The sequence below is a fragment of the Rhinoderma darwinii genome, chromosome 7 (assembly GCF_050947455.1).
Source record: "Rhinoderma darwinii isolate aRhiDar2 chromosome 7, aRhiDar2.hap1, whole genome shotgun sequence".
In the NCBI taxonomy this organism is placed as follows: Eukaryota; Metazoa; Chordata; class Amphibia; order Anura; family Rhinodermatidae; genus Rhinoderma; species Rhinoderma darwinii.
This window is the reverse complement of record NC_134693.1, coordinates 43,421,013-43,435,535: the sequence shown is the minus strand read 5'-3', so window position 1 is coordinate 43,435,535 and position 14,523 is coordinate 43,421,013. Positions and strand designations below refer to the sequence as shown.

The window sequence follows — 14,523 nt, the reverse complement described above, 5'->3', positions numbered from 1 at the left end:
GATTTGTCTCCTATTTCTTGTGTGGATTGCGCACTGAAAATTGCTAGTTTGATAGGTACATTTCTGCTGACAGACTCCCTTTAAAGAACCTGACTCTACTTAAACTCTTACAAATCGTAGTGTCGAGCGAATTGTGGCAGAATCGAAACTTGGTTCTGAGCTGACTCAGGCGCCGTTCACATCTGCACTTGCTTCTCCATTATTCTGTTCCATCAGAGTAAAACCATTGACTTTAATGATTGCTTGCTGCACTATTTAGTCCGTGAAATTCGGCGGAAACTGCGACGGAAGCTTCTGACGGAGCCTCTGACGCAGATGTGAACGGAGCCTTAGATTGAATTGTCAGATTTCCGCTATGCATGTTCCGGGTAACCTGAATTCTATTGCTGATGCACTGTCTCGATTCTAGATGGACGAGTTTAGTTCGTTGGCGCTGGCCGCAGAGCAACAAGGAATGCAATGTCCTCAGCTGCTATGCGTGCTGCAATTGGCACAGCAGGTCATTAAAAGTTCAGTGAGTTCAAAATGTTCAGGTCAAAATGGAAAGAGTGGGATGCTTTGTATGTGTCTGTGGGAGATGGTGTGTCTGGTATGAAGGCGTAGGGTTTTTTTTTTGAATGTATGTTCGTTTGCGAATGGTGTCTCAGCTTTGGCTATGAATAGAAAAATTGGATATCGGCTATACAATTTTTGTTTAAGTTCAGGGGTTTTCAGGATTTTACAAGTTCTTTTTGGTGAGGCAGGCTATGTGAGGTAACCAAGAGGGTTTTGTGATTGTCGGAAATCGGTTTCTTTTTAGTTATTGGAGCATTTGGTGTTTGTACTGCAATGGGTGTGTCTATCGAAATATAAGGTGTTTTTATTTCAATTGGCCTTTTTTTAGGGGCTTTTCGGGTGGGAGAGATAGTGTCTGGAAGTTCTTGGCGGATGGATGGTCTGCAATGTGGGGATGTGCGGAGAGTGGAAGATGGTTTGGTGTGTTGGCTTCGGAAATTGAATACTGACCAAGTGGGTTGTGGTGCATAAATTATGTTGCTCTCCCTGGTGGGGCTGTGGTGCGCCTGGTCCAGGTTTGTAGTAGTAACTGGTTCCTTGTTGTTAGCAGGGCACAACATTATCCCATTTTCAGTTTGTATCTGTTTTTAGGAAATGTTTGTCTACTCTGGGTGAGGTATCGGCTAGATACTTTAGCTCCCATTCCTTCTGTAGTTGGGTCGCCACAGAAGCAGCTAGGTTGGGTTTGGGTGCCGACATGGTTAGATTAGCTGTTGGGAATCGGATGGATATCGGTTGTATGTCTTCCCACATTTAGGGAGGATGTACACGAGTGTGTGCGTTTTTGTGCGCGCAAAAAACGCTGCGTTTTGCGCGCGCAAAATGTATTTGACAACTCCTTTGGTCATGATCATATGGTGCGCGGCTGCGTGCTTTTCGCGCAGCCGCCATCATTATGACACTCTGTTTGTATGTTTGTAAACAGAAGAGCACGTGGTGCTTTTCTGTTTGCAATCATAGTTTGCCTGCTGTTGCGCGAATCACGCACGTCCCACGGAAGTGCCTCCGTGTGGCATGCGTGATTTTCACGCACCCATTGACTTCAATGGGTGCGTGATGCGCGTATAAGGCAGAAATAGAGGACCTGTCGTGAGTTTTACGCAGCGGACTCACACTGCGCAAAAATCACTGACAGTCTGCACTGCCCCATAGACTAGTATAGGTCCGTGCGACGCGCGTGAAAAGCACGCGCGTTGCACGGACGTATTACACATTAGTGTAAATCCTCCCTTACTGTGATGTATATTTGCTTGCTTGTCTGCCGGTTATTTACTGTTTCCTTTCTTTTCCTAGTGTGACGGGAGTGCCTTGTATGGATCCCGGGACATTCGTACATTTATTGGGATGTCAGGCCAGCTGGACGGCAGTTTCTTTTTCCCAGGAAGGGGTAAATCTTAGATGGATTGGAGTAAGGGGGATGCAGTGGAGCCATTTGTTGCCAGAGTTTCAATTTTATGTACTGCTCGATTGCCCTCCAGATTTATTGGTAAGGGTATGTTCACACGGCCAAATTACGGACGTAATTCGGGTGTTTTACGCCTGGAATTACGCCCGAAATTACGGCTTGAATGCGTTGACACACATCTGCCCATTGAAAGCAATGGGCTGACGTTTGCCTGTTCACACGAGGCGTATATTTACGCGAGTCGCTGTCAAAAGACGGCGCGTAAATAGACGCCCGCGCCAAAGAAGTGTCCTGTCACTTCTTGGGACGTAATTGGAGCCGTTATTCATTGACTCCAATGAAAAGCAGCGCCCATTACGTCCGTAATGGACGCGGCGTTCAAGCACCTGCACATGCCGTTACGGCTGAAATGACGGGGCTGTTTTCTCCTGAAAACAGCCCCGTAATTTCGGCCGTAACGGACGTGCACGTGTGAACATACCCTTATACACGCAGGAGGCAATGATTTAGGGGTGCGCACACCCTGGGATTTGACTAGGGATGTCAAGTTGGATTTGTTACGATTGTGAAAGGCCTATCTAGAGATGGTGGGCGGTCTCGTCAGAGTGAGGCAGTCATAGCGTCTGGCAAGGTCATGGACAAGGTTAATAAGGCTCGGATTAAAGTGAACAAGGTCGTGGCGAGAGTGGTGGCCCGGAATAATGGAGTCACTGTGAGGAACCACGACTTAAAAGTGGTTACTGAGAATTTCTTGACGGAGGATGGTATACATTTGAATGTGATAGGCCTGGATTTGTGGTCTCTTGCATTCCAGGATGGTGCTGAGAGGACGATTTTGTTGTTGAGGTGTCTCATGTGTGTTTTTGGCATGAGAGATGTGGTCATGTGAGGAATGACATTGAGGAAAGAGGTAAAGAGATGCATATTATGATGGATTTGGGTCCTCTGGATTTAAATATGTGTCAGACCCATGGTGTTCAGGTCCCTTTGAGGCAGCATTTATTGCAGGGGAGAAGAGGTTGGGTTGACTGAAGCATGATGAGCACCCTCACAATGAATGCATCTCTGTTTCATTTTGCAATAAAGGGCTGCTTTGGCCGTTTAAACAAGTCACACAGTGTTGTCTCATTATTTTTATCAATCACTTAGTCATGTCCTGATATATGGTCACAAATAATAAACTTCGTTGAGCGGTTGGTGTCCATTTCTTCTCTTTACTGTCTGCTTTGTGTTAGTATAGCTTCCTGAAAAAAAAAAAATATAACACATATATATCCGACTTCTCTATGGAATTATGACATTAGGTAAATGTTACGATTAGCTGGCATGTCTAACTTGTCCTGACCATGCTCTAGAGACTGGGAAACACTGTCTTCACACCAAGAATTATAGTTGGCACCTGAAGACATAGACTATTGCAAATGTCCATCTAGAAACTTATTTTAGTATAATTAATAAAAACACATACATACCTAATTCCGGCTGGTGATAACTGCCCTGCACATGGGGCAGATCTGATTGTGGAGAAGCCATGTGTTTAAACATAGTGTATGAAATGAATGTCTGCATGATAAATAGGTAATTTCTCTATGCAGAACATCTAGACAGATTGGGCATTTTTCATTCTGTGTGGTGGTTGATGGTATGTCTGCTCTTTCTATTGGGATGGCATAGCGGACTCGCTCAGTACTCTCTGACTGGTTGTTCCATTCGTTATTAACATAGTAATTATTATTTATAGTCACTATAATAGTCTGATGTATGCCCACAATTAATAAGCTCAAATGAGCTGTTGGTCTTGATGGGCTTCTATATCCCCTCCTATACGTCTGCCTTCCGTTAGTATAGCTTCCTGAAAAATAAAATAGAACAAATAAAATAGATCTCTATGGAATTATGACATCGGGTAAATGATACTATTAGCTGGCATGATTTACTTCTCCTGACCATGCAAAACACAGTCAACTACAGTTCTTGGTGTGTAGACATCTGATGACCTGGACCATTGAAATGGACATTTTGAATAGTTCTGAAAAGCTCATAGTTTTTGATTATAATAAATTATTTTAAGAAGTTTATGTGATTTCACTTTAAGGTTAAGATTTCATTATGCCAATGTAATATTGCCTTCTATAAATCTCTTTTAAAACCACATGGAATATGGAATTCAGTTTTGGGCTCCATATTGTAAAAGGATGTAGGAGAGCTGGAGGGGGTTCAGAGGTGGGCACTTGATTATGAAATAAGATGGGAGGTCTCTTACAATCAGCGGCTCGAAAAATCGGGCTTGATCGGCTTGGAAAAAAACACCTTAGAAGTGATCTTTTTAACATGTATAAGTATGTGAAGTCATACATTTACATACACAATCGCCACATTAAAACACAGTTTTTCACAATTCTTGACATTTAACCGTAGTACACATTCCCCCTCTAAAAGTCAGTTAGGATCACTACTATATTTCCTGAATGTGAAATGTCAGATTTATATTAAAGACAATGGTTTATTTCAGCTTTTATTTATTTTATCACATTCCCAGTGTCTCAGAAGTTTACATACACGTAGTTCGCATTTGGTAGGATTGCCTTTAAATTGCATAACTTGGGTCAAACGTTTTGGGTCGCCTTGCACAAGTTTCTCACAATAAGTTGCTGGAATTTTGACCCATTCCTCCTGAAAGAACCGGTGTAGCTGAGTCAGGTTTGTAGTCCTCCTTGCTCACACACGCTTTTTCAGTTCTGCCCATACATTTTCTATGGGATTGAGGTCAGGGCTTTATGATGGCCACTTCATTAACTTCACTTTGATGTCCTTAAGCCCTTTTGCCAAAACTTTGGAAGTATGCTTGGGGTCATTGTCCATTTGGAAGTCCCATTGGGCCCAACCTTTAACCCCTTGCCGGCTGCAGCCAGTTTTCACCTTCCTCACAGAGCCACATTTTTCAAATCTGACATGTCTCACTTCATAACCTTGGAATACTTTTACTTATCCAAGCGATTCTGAGATTATTTCTCATGACACGTTGTACTTTAGTCGATTCATTCATTGTTTATATGTAAACACCACAAAAATTTATAGAAAATGTGGAAACTTCTAAACCCCCACCATCAGTTTGTTGTAACTCTGCCGACCATGACATACAGTTACGACAAGAAGTTAAAGGGGTTGTCCCGTCTCTAAATATCATGAGGATAGGTCATCAATATCTGATCGGTTGGTGTCCAACTGCCGGTACCCTCGCCGATTAGCTGTTTCGAAGGGGAGGCATCACTCATACAAGCGCTGCTTCCCCTTTAGTTCCCTTGCTGCTCACACTGTGAATAGCCGACATGGCAGTAGCGGCCGTTCACAGTATTACAGCCTTCCCTCATTCACTTCAACATTCACAGTGTGAGCAAGTGGCCGGAATGAAGGGGAAGCAGCGCTCGTACAAGCGCTGCACCCATTTCAAAACACCTGATCAGTGGGTCCGGCAGTCAGACTCCGCCTGATGAGATATTGATGGCCTATCCCGAGGACAGGCCAACCCTTTTTAGGGACTGGTCAACCCCTTTAACTTCTTGGCTGATGTCTTGTGATGTTTCTTCAATATCTCCACATAATTTTCCTTACTCATAATGCCATCTATTTTGTAAGGTTTACCAGTCTGTCCTGCAGCAAAGTACCCCCAAAACATGATGCTGTGACCCCCGTGCTCCATGGTTGGGACCGTCTATGTTGGAACAAACCCTGGGATACCTGATAAGTGTATTAAAGTAGCAGTAAAGTCTATGTGATTTAAACAAACTTCATCCTGACGCTTGTAAAGAAAACCTGCAGAAAACACGTGTGGAAATTGACCTGCAGTGTGGATTTTCAATCTGCAGCATGTCAATTTCTCTTGCGAAAACACTGCAGAATTTCTGCATGGAGATTCTGCAGTGTTTACGATGTGCGTGGACATACCCTTAGGAAATATGAGGAAATGTGTACCTGCTGGCATGACATGAACTGCAGAAAAAATGGCTAAAAATACGGGGGCTGATTGCCTCCACATTGATTTCAATGGGAAAAACTGCATTCCGTTCCCACGGGGCGTGTTTTACGCGCCCGTTTTTAAAAATGGCACCGTAAAAAAAAACGCCTCGTAAAAAGAAGTGCATGTCACTTCTTGAACCGTTTTTGGAACCGTTTTTCATTGACTTAATAGAAAAACAGCTCCAAAAACGGCTGTAAAAAAAACGCTACAAAAAAACGCTTGTTGCTTAAAAAACGGCTGAAAATCAGAGGCTGTTTTCCTTTGAAAACAGCTCCGTATTTTACAGCCTTTCTTTATTTAGCGTGTGAACATACCCTAATTGTGATAAGGGAATTCTGTTGGGCGGACAAGGAGATTGCTCTTTAAGCACGTTGGGGATTAGGAGGCGATTTCAATCACTTTTCTTATTGGACGTCTTTATATACTGCGTTTAAAGAAAATTGTATATGGAAACATTGTTCCCTTTCAACCAAAAGCTGAAAAATATTATATGTCATAATGGACTGCAGCTACAGCTAGTGGATGGAATAAGAATTTGAGGTTTGTGTAGGAATGGGAGGAAGAAGTTTTGGTGGGATATCTTGGCCATTGGGTTTGAAAAGTCAAGGGTTGAAAACAGTTATTACCTGAATTAATAAACCTATTATTCCTCATGAACCTCCTGTCTCTCCTCCCATGTGGCATGACGCTACTGTTTGCTGCAACGGCTCTTTACTACAACAAGGGAACCAAAGCACTAAAAGCCACAAGTGCCTCACTGAGAAATGACACCGAGTGGCCCACGTGGAAGGATTTCATGCAGAGAATTCTAGATGTCACAATCACTCAAGCTCCGGAACGCAATGAATAATGTAGCAATACAATGTAAGTTGGAAATCTGAATGGTCGTCACAGTGACATCTCTGACACCAGACCCTGTTCATACTGATATTATAACACTTGTGACTGGTATAACCTCTTCATCCTTCATAGGGAAAATGTCAAAATATCAGAAACACTAACTGGCAATAGCTTCTGATATTCTAACAGAGAAAGGAGAACTCCTGTTTTTATATTATTTTTTGCATTCATTTCTTTTTAATATGCATATTATTATTATTATTATTATTATTATTATTTAAAAATGGCACCTACTCTATATCTCACTTTATAAGCCCCATCTTCTAGTAAACATGTAAGTGCAGTTAAATCCCTTAAGTGAGGTTTTAAACATATAGGACAATCTTTATTATTACTAGTATTATAGTGTTTTTTTTTTATTTCCCACTTATTAATATTTTAATACTGTTAACCCATATTTAGGGTATATACCTAAAACAATTCATGAACGGGTGGAGGTTTGTCTGTGTTCTGGTTGTAGTTGAGTAGTTCCTACCTCAACATTTTCAAGTTGAGGTAGCAACTACTCCTATACTGGTGCAAAGGTAAAGTGGAGTAGTTGCCCATGGCAACCAATCAGGTCTCTGCTTTCATTTTCCACAGGGACTTTGAAAAAGGAGAGGAGGAATCTGATTGGTTTCTATGGGCAACTACTCTCATTTTCCTTTGCACCAGTTTTGAAATGAAACCGGATTGTTGCAGACTAATATAGGTATTGGATTTTGAAAATATAATTCCCATGGTTATTCAGAGAAAGGTGTGCACAGCATTGGGGCCTCTGCTAAAGAAGCACTCCCATGAAAATTATAATAACCAAAAGACACAGCATGGATCTGAAATGGCTCAGAAAAAGTAAGGTGCGGCCATCAGCAAGCATGTATTCAAGTATGAGCCAGATCCTAGGGCGTATACCCATAAAGCATCCAAAGCATAAATATATAACCTAAAGAAAAGGACGCCAAAAAACTGAATATGTAGAAAAATAAGGAAACACTTTATTTGAGAATAACACATAAATATACAATGATTAAAAAAGAATCCATAAACCAACAGGTAAAAAAGACATACAAGCCATGCAATTTGGTGTAATAAATGCAGTCTGAATAGACAAAAAGTACTGAAAGCCAAATGGCTTAACCTGGCACTAAATATGTCGGCAAGCCGTATATAAGTTATAATGAGTACAAGAAAATAGAAATATATATCATATACAATGGTCAAGGTAAGAGTACTCAAGTACGTAATAACAGCGCCGCAAGACCATGGGCAATGCTAAAGTATAAAATATAAAAAGTAGTCACAATGAATAATGACAATACACATACCCATTGAGAGCCCAGGTTTAGAGTGCACAGCGAGATGTCTGCCCCAACGCGCGTTTCGGCGCAACTGCCTTCGTCTGGGGGTAGCATTGAACAATGTATGTTCCACTTCTTATCGAGAAACGCTGACCAATCAAGAGGTATCCTAATCAGGGATCCCAGATGTAACAATGTAATAATAATATAACGCCACATAATTACCGATCGCTTCCTCGAGGTGAAAGCAAAATGGCCGCGCCTACCGGAAGCGCCGATCACGAGGGGCCGGAGCCGGACACACGTCACCGCGTCAATAGACGCGGTCACGTGGGTCCGGAGTCCGGCGCGTCATGAGCGGCGAAACGGAGGCCGACCACCTGAACACCAATCAGAGGGAGCGATGCAGCGAGAGAGTGAGTAACCCTGGATACACAATGTTTGTAAACAGCGACCGTGATCCCTAGTAAGGTTTAAAGCGCCAATGAAGGAAGTTAAATGTGACCCTACTGCAAAAAGACATATGTACATAGGACATTATTGTAAAGGATGTATCACAAAAGTAACATAAGTGCAACAATCATAAGTGAGAACTTGAATAGACGAGAGAAATAAGAAGAGTAATAAATGAATGAATGAGTGCAGTGTGCATGAAGGTGAAAATTTGTATGTAATTAATAATGGAGGTGACAATGACAAGGTGAAAAAGATGAATGAATAAAAGTTTTTTGGCGTCCTTTTCTTTAGGTTATATACTCCCATGAAAATGTTTATTGCTTTGCTCGTTTGTAACGGACATCTTGTGGATAAGACGCTGTGCGAATCAGCGAGTTAGATTAGAGATCACGTGACGCACGGGAGAGTCAAACGGAGCCTGCGTTTTGAAAACTAGATGCTCGGTGATCAAATATTTATCATATACATGTACAAGATGCCCATTACAAACGGGCAAAGCAATAACAATTTTCATGGGAGTGCTTCTTTAATAGCTTGCCTGAAATTAGGGTAGATCGCATCCCATATCTAGCATAGATATCAGGTATGTATTTATGTATCAGACTATTATGGTCCATACACATGTGTCCCCTTTACTTTCTCTCTAAATCCGTCATAACCCGAGATGTATGGTGCGAGTTGTTAAAGTGAGTCTGTCAGCATGTTTTAGGCTAACAAATGTCTGGCACCGCTAGTTAGTGACATTGTAAAGGAAGCTGCACGTACCAATGATGTGGATCATGGGCTTGCATCAGGGTAAAAAAATTGACTTGTATTCCGCGGTGTGTGGTATGATAATTAAGATGGTGTGTGCTCTTAATTAATTGACGGATCTATTTGTTTTTATCATCATACAAGCTGAGCCGTCAATCAACTGCAGAGGGGCGGGGAGTGGTTGGAGCTCTAGACGCAGGACACTTACTGGTTTGGCACACTCTCCAACCAAATTAGCATATAGCGCGCGGCAGAATAAAAGTCATTTTTTAACCCTGATGCAAGCCCCATGATCCACCTCACTGATATGTACATCTTCCTTTAGCCTATCGTTAAGGCCTTACTTATACGAACGTGTTTAACGTCCGTGGGACGGCCGTTGAAACAGCGGCCGTCCCACGGACCGATGTAATTCAATGTGGCCGTTCACACAGCCGTTGTTTCAACGGACCCGTGTGAAGGGTCCGTGCGAAAATATGACATGTCCGTTCTTTTCGCACATCACGCATCCCTCTATAGACTCTCAACTATGGGGGATGCGTGACATCGCGTCCCGCAGCGCTGAGCACGGATGCACCTCGAACGTGAAAAACGCCAGTTTTTCAAATCAGAGATGCGCAGTGCTCGTGTAAATAAGGTCTAACTAGCGGTGCCAGATATTTGTTAGCCTAAAATGTTCTGACAGACTTACTTTAAACAAACGTGAAAAAAAAGTTTACCTCTGATGGACACCTCTGGTGTATGACATCTGTCAGCTATCCGTCGCCCATAGACTCCCATGTTAAAAAATTTACTTCACAGTCATTCAGTGTAAAAATATATAAGCTAAACATATACTTGTTTTAACACGGGACTCTGTAGGCAGATGGCCGACGCATGGCATCCATCAGAGGCATTCGTCGTCCATCCATTGCCAATAGACTTTCATGTTAAAAAAAAGTAGACATTTAGGTCCCATGCGCACGACCGTAAATTCGCCCGTATTTACGGAGAGTAATCACAGACATTAGTATACACAGCACAGTAAATCTGTGCAGGTACTGATCTGCGAGGACCTTCTAGCCACGCCCCCTCCTATGTACAGAGCAGCAAGAAGAGCAGATTCAACACCATTAACCCCTGCCTCTCCACACCTCTGATGTCTGGTGAGTTCAGGGGAGGGTGAGGGCACTATAGCTGCCAATATCTTGTATTTCTGTGTCTGACATTGTTATGGGGCACTGTGGCTGGCATTGTGTTGGTGCACTGTGGCACCCTATTGTCTCAATATTACCCAGGAAATGTAAAGTTAAAGGCAAAAGCTTTTTTCTCTCCCCTTTTATGCTACAATTTATGGGTGTGTCTTATAGTCCAGTGCGTCCTATTGTCCGTAAAATACGGTATGGTTTTTTTTACTGCACGGCGCCAGTTTGTTTTGAATTGCTATCATGATAACTTGTATAACAACGCAATTAACCACATATTGACCAGAAGCTTTACGCCCCTTCCTGAACAGGCCTATTTTCAAGTTTTAGCCATGTGCCAATTTAAAAGCAAATTGTTGTTCTATAAGGGTATGTTCACACGCAGTGACCAAAAACGTCTGAAAATACGGAGCTGTTTTCAGGCGAAAACGGCTCCTGATTTTCAGACTTTTTTGTAGCAACTCGCGTTTTTCGCTGTGTATTTTATGGACGTTATTGGAACTGTTTTTCAATAGAGTCAATGAAAAACGACTCCAAAAACGTCCGAAGAAGTAACATGCACTTCTTTTTCGCGGGTGTCTTTTTACGCGCCGTATTTTGACAGTGACACGTAAAATTACACCTCGTGGGAACAGAACACCGTAAAACCCATTGCAAGCAATGGGCAGATGTCTGTAGGCATATTAGGGGCGTTTTTTCTGGCGTAATTCGAGGCGTAAAACTCCCGTATTACATCTGAAAACACTGCGTGTGAACATACCCTTACTCTTCCAACCTACATGTTTTGATCTTGTTTTTCTCAGAACATGTTGGGCTTCTATATTGTGTACAAAAAGAATTGATATATTTAAAGTTTTTAAAATATGGAAGGAAAAATGGAAAAAGAAATGGGAAAAAAATGTGAATATTAAATTTTTGGTCATTTATTTTTTTGGACATCTGGTGCATGTCACTGGGTAAACACACCTGAATACATACTTGGCAACTTCTGCCGACTTCAGCTATACCAAATCTGTGCACATTTCTTACACGCTGAGCGCAAGCCGGAGCTTACAATGAATGGAGGGCAAACTGGCTTTTAGGGAGCAATTTTCCAAAGCTGGTTTGCTGACAGCACACGACCTTTACAGATGTTGTGACCATTACTGATGTCCGACTCCCGGGACCCCCGCTGATCAGCTGTTTTAAAGGGGCGTTTATTGAAAAAATATCTTTATTCAAAAAAACAACAAAGTGTGTGTGCGTTTTTGTTTTACATTATATTATTATTTTCCTTCTCAGTCAGCCTGCCGGAGAGTAAGAAGATACAACTAGTGAGCGCTGTGACAGGCTGTGACGAAAGACCACACTAACTGATCTCTGGATGAAGCTCTCTAGACAGCTGTATCACGGAGCTCCTTACCGTCAGTGCGCAAGTGCTGCTGGGAGGAAGAATGGGATCGCTGTGGCAGGCAGTCACAGTGATCACATGACCGGAGACCCCACTGAGTGGTCCCCGGGTGAAAGCATTGTGATGCAGCTGTCCCTAGACAGGTTGTCATAACGATCACATGACCAGAGACCACGGTGAGTGGTCTCCGGTTGAAGCTCAGTGATACAGCTGTCTCGAGACCGTTGTTTCACAGAGCTAAATGCCGCCGGGGAGCGGCAAACCTGCAGGACCTTCTGGAACTTCCTTGCAGAGTTAATTTTGGACCACCCAGGCATTTATAGTCAATGGGCAGTCCGCAACTGGTTAACGGAAAATAAAGGGTGGACACATCTGTATTTGCAATGGCAATTACTGTTCACTGGCCAACTACCCACTTGACTAGAACCCTTAGGTTGTATTTAGACGCTGCGGTTAGGGAGCAGTTAAAACCGCATCCACAAAAACGGCATGCGTTTTTACTGCAGTCTGCTGCTATTTTCTACGCAATTGTGGTTTTTACTGCAACCGCAGCAAAAACACATCAAATTGCTTTAAAACGCATGCGGTTTCCAAATGTGTTTTTTTAAAATGCCTATTTTAACTGCATATCAACCGCAATGTCTGAATAAACCCACCGGCAACCACATCTGGAAAATCACATTGTGAAGTCAGTCAGAGTGTGTGAGGGGGAGGCATTTGAATGGCATACCACTTTTACATTTACATTTTATCATTTATATTATAATCAGAATGTAATGAAGTAATCAGATGTAATCAGAAAATTAGTTCTGGCACAACTGAATGAAAATTCATGACCTGCCTATGTAGAGTCGTGTGTTAACCTTAGACCATACTATCCCCCCACCCCCACTTAGTAAAGACACATGACACCGAGGTTGGATGTGAAATGGCCACAGCAGCCGTTTATTAATTTCACAGTTTTATAAAAACAATTTAAATCCGAAACATTCGGATAACTAGTTAGGAATCCACCAGAGAATTCCTCCTAATAATTCACATGACCCAACATGGGTCAGAATCATAAATAACAATTAAACGTTAACATTAACCCGAGCAGAGGAAGTCCTTGAAGCCCCTTCAGATGTTCCTTTCAAGAACACACCGAATTAGCCATCTGCAAACCACTAATTACCTCCAGCCGTAAACCAGCTCGGAAGCACCGTTCACCTCTGCAGATGGCTCCAACCACTAGAAGTCCACTTCAAGGGGATAACACCCGATGAAGCCCTCAAGTGATATACCGACCACTAGAAGTCCACTTCAAAGGGATAACACCCGATGAAGCCTTCAAGTGATATACCTTCTACCAGAAGACCACTTCAAAGGGATAACACCCGATGAAGTCTTCAACCATGTACCTTTTTTGGGGGACGCATACCCCCGATGCGACCCCCCCACCATTTTGTACTGACTGGCCTCAAGGACTCCCCCCGCCAGCTGCCATGACAACAGAACCTACTCCGGAAAAAAGAAAAACAAGTTAAATAAGCACACAAACTAAATCACAACGCTCCTAAACAGACGTACATAAGACCTAAGGAGTAACAAACCAAGGGTGGGAGGGTGGGAGCTTGCTTGTGCTATGTTACTCCTCCCGCTGCTTCCGGCTCAATGCCGAGAAACAGCGGGAAGCGCAGTGACGGCCCCCCGTCCCCCTTAACTCCTCCCCGCCCCTCCTTAGCTTCTTTCACCTCTCCCTCACCTCATTAACCCTTTCCCTACCAGGGCGGTCATGTCGGCTTCCCTTAAGCCTGCAGCTGCGTCCTGCCTCTTCTTGACCTGCCTATGTAGAGTCGTGTGTTAACCTTAGACCATACTATCCCCCCACCCCCACTTAGTAAAGACACATGACACCGAGGTTGGATGTGAAATGGCCACAGCAGCCGTTTATTAATTTCACAGTTTTATAAAAACAATTTAAATCCGAAACATTCGGATAACTAGTTAGGAATCCACCAGAGAATTCCTCCTAATAATTCACATGACCCAACATGGGTCAGAATCATAAATAACAATTAAACGTTAACATTAACCCGAGCAGAGGAAGTCCTTGAAGCCCCTTCAGATGTTCCTTTCAAGAACACACCGAATTAGCCATCTGCAAACCACTAATTACCTCCAGCCGTAAACCAGCTCGGAAGCACCGTTCACCTCTGCAGATGGCTCCAACCACTAGAAGTCCACTTCAAGGGGATAACACCCGATGAAGCCCTCAAGTGATATACCGACCACTAGAAGTCCACTTCAAAGGGATAACACCCGATGAAGCCTTCAAGTGATATACCTTCTACCAGAAGACCACTTCAAAGGGATAACACCCGATGAAGTCTTCAACCATGTACCTTTTTTGGGGGACGCATACCCCCGATGCGACCCCCCCACCATTTTGTACTGACTGGCCTCAAGGACTCCCCCCGCCACCGCGAAACAGGCCTTGACCACCTTAAGCCTGTGAGTTCCTCCACACCACCACCGCCCTTTCTATGCCTTCTGCTATAGCCAAGCTCCAAAGATCAATGCCAACCTCGGTCAGATGAACCCCG

At 43.1% G+C, this 14,523-nt stretch overlaps 1 long non-coding RNA gene across 1 annotated transcript; it reads right to left on the bottom strand.

Moving 5' to 3' along the window:
- Positions 1-3,089: 3,089 nt before the first annotated feature.
- Positions 3,090-6,758, bottom strand: LOC142657146 (uncharacterized). The gene is made up of 3 exons (XR_012849823.1): positions 6,605-6,758; positions 3,433-3,812; positions 3,090-3,204 (listed from the first exon to the last, which is right to left on the bottom strand). It is a non-coding gene; the product is annotated as an uncharacterized LOC142657146 (long non-coding RNA).
- Positions 6,759-14,523: the final 7,765 nt, after the last annotated feature.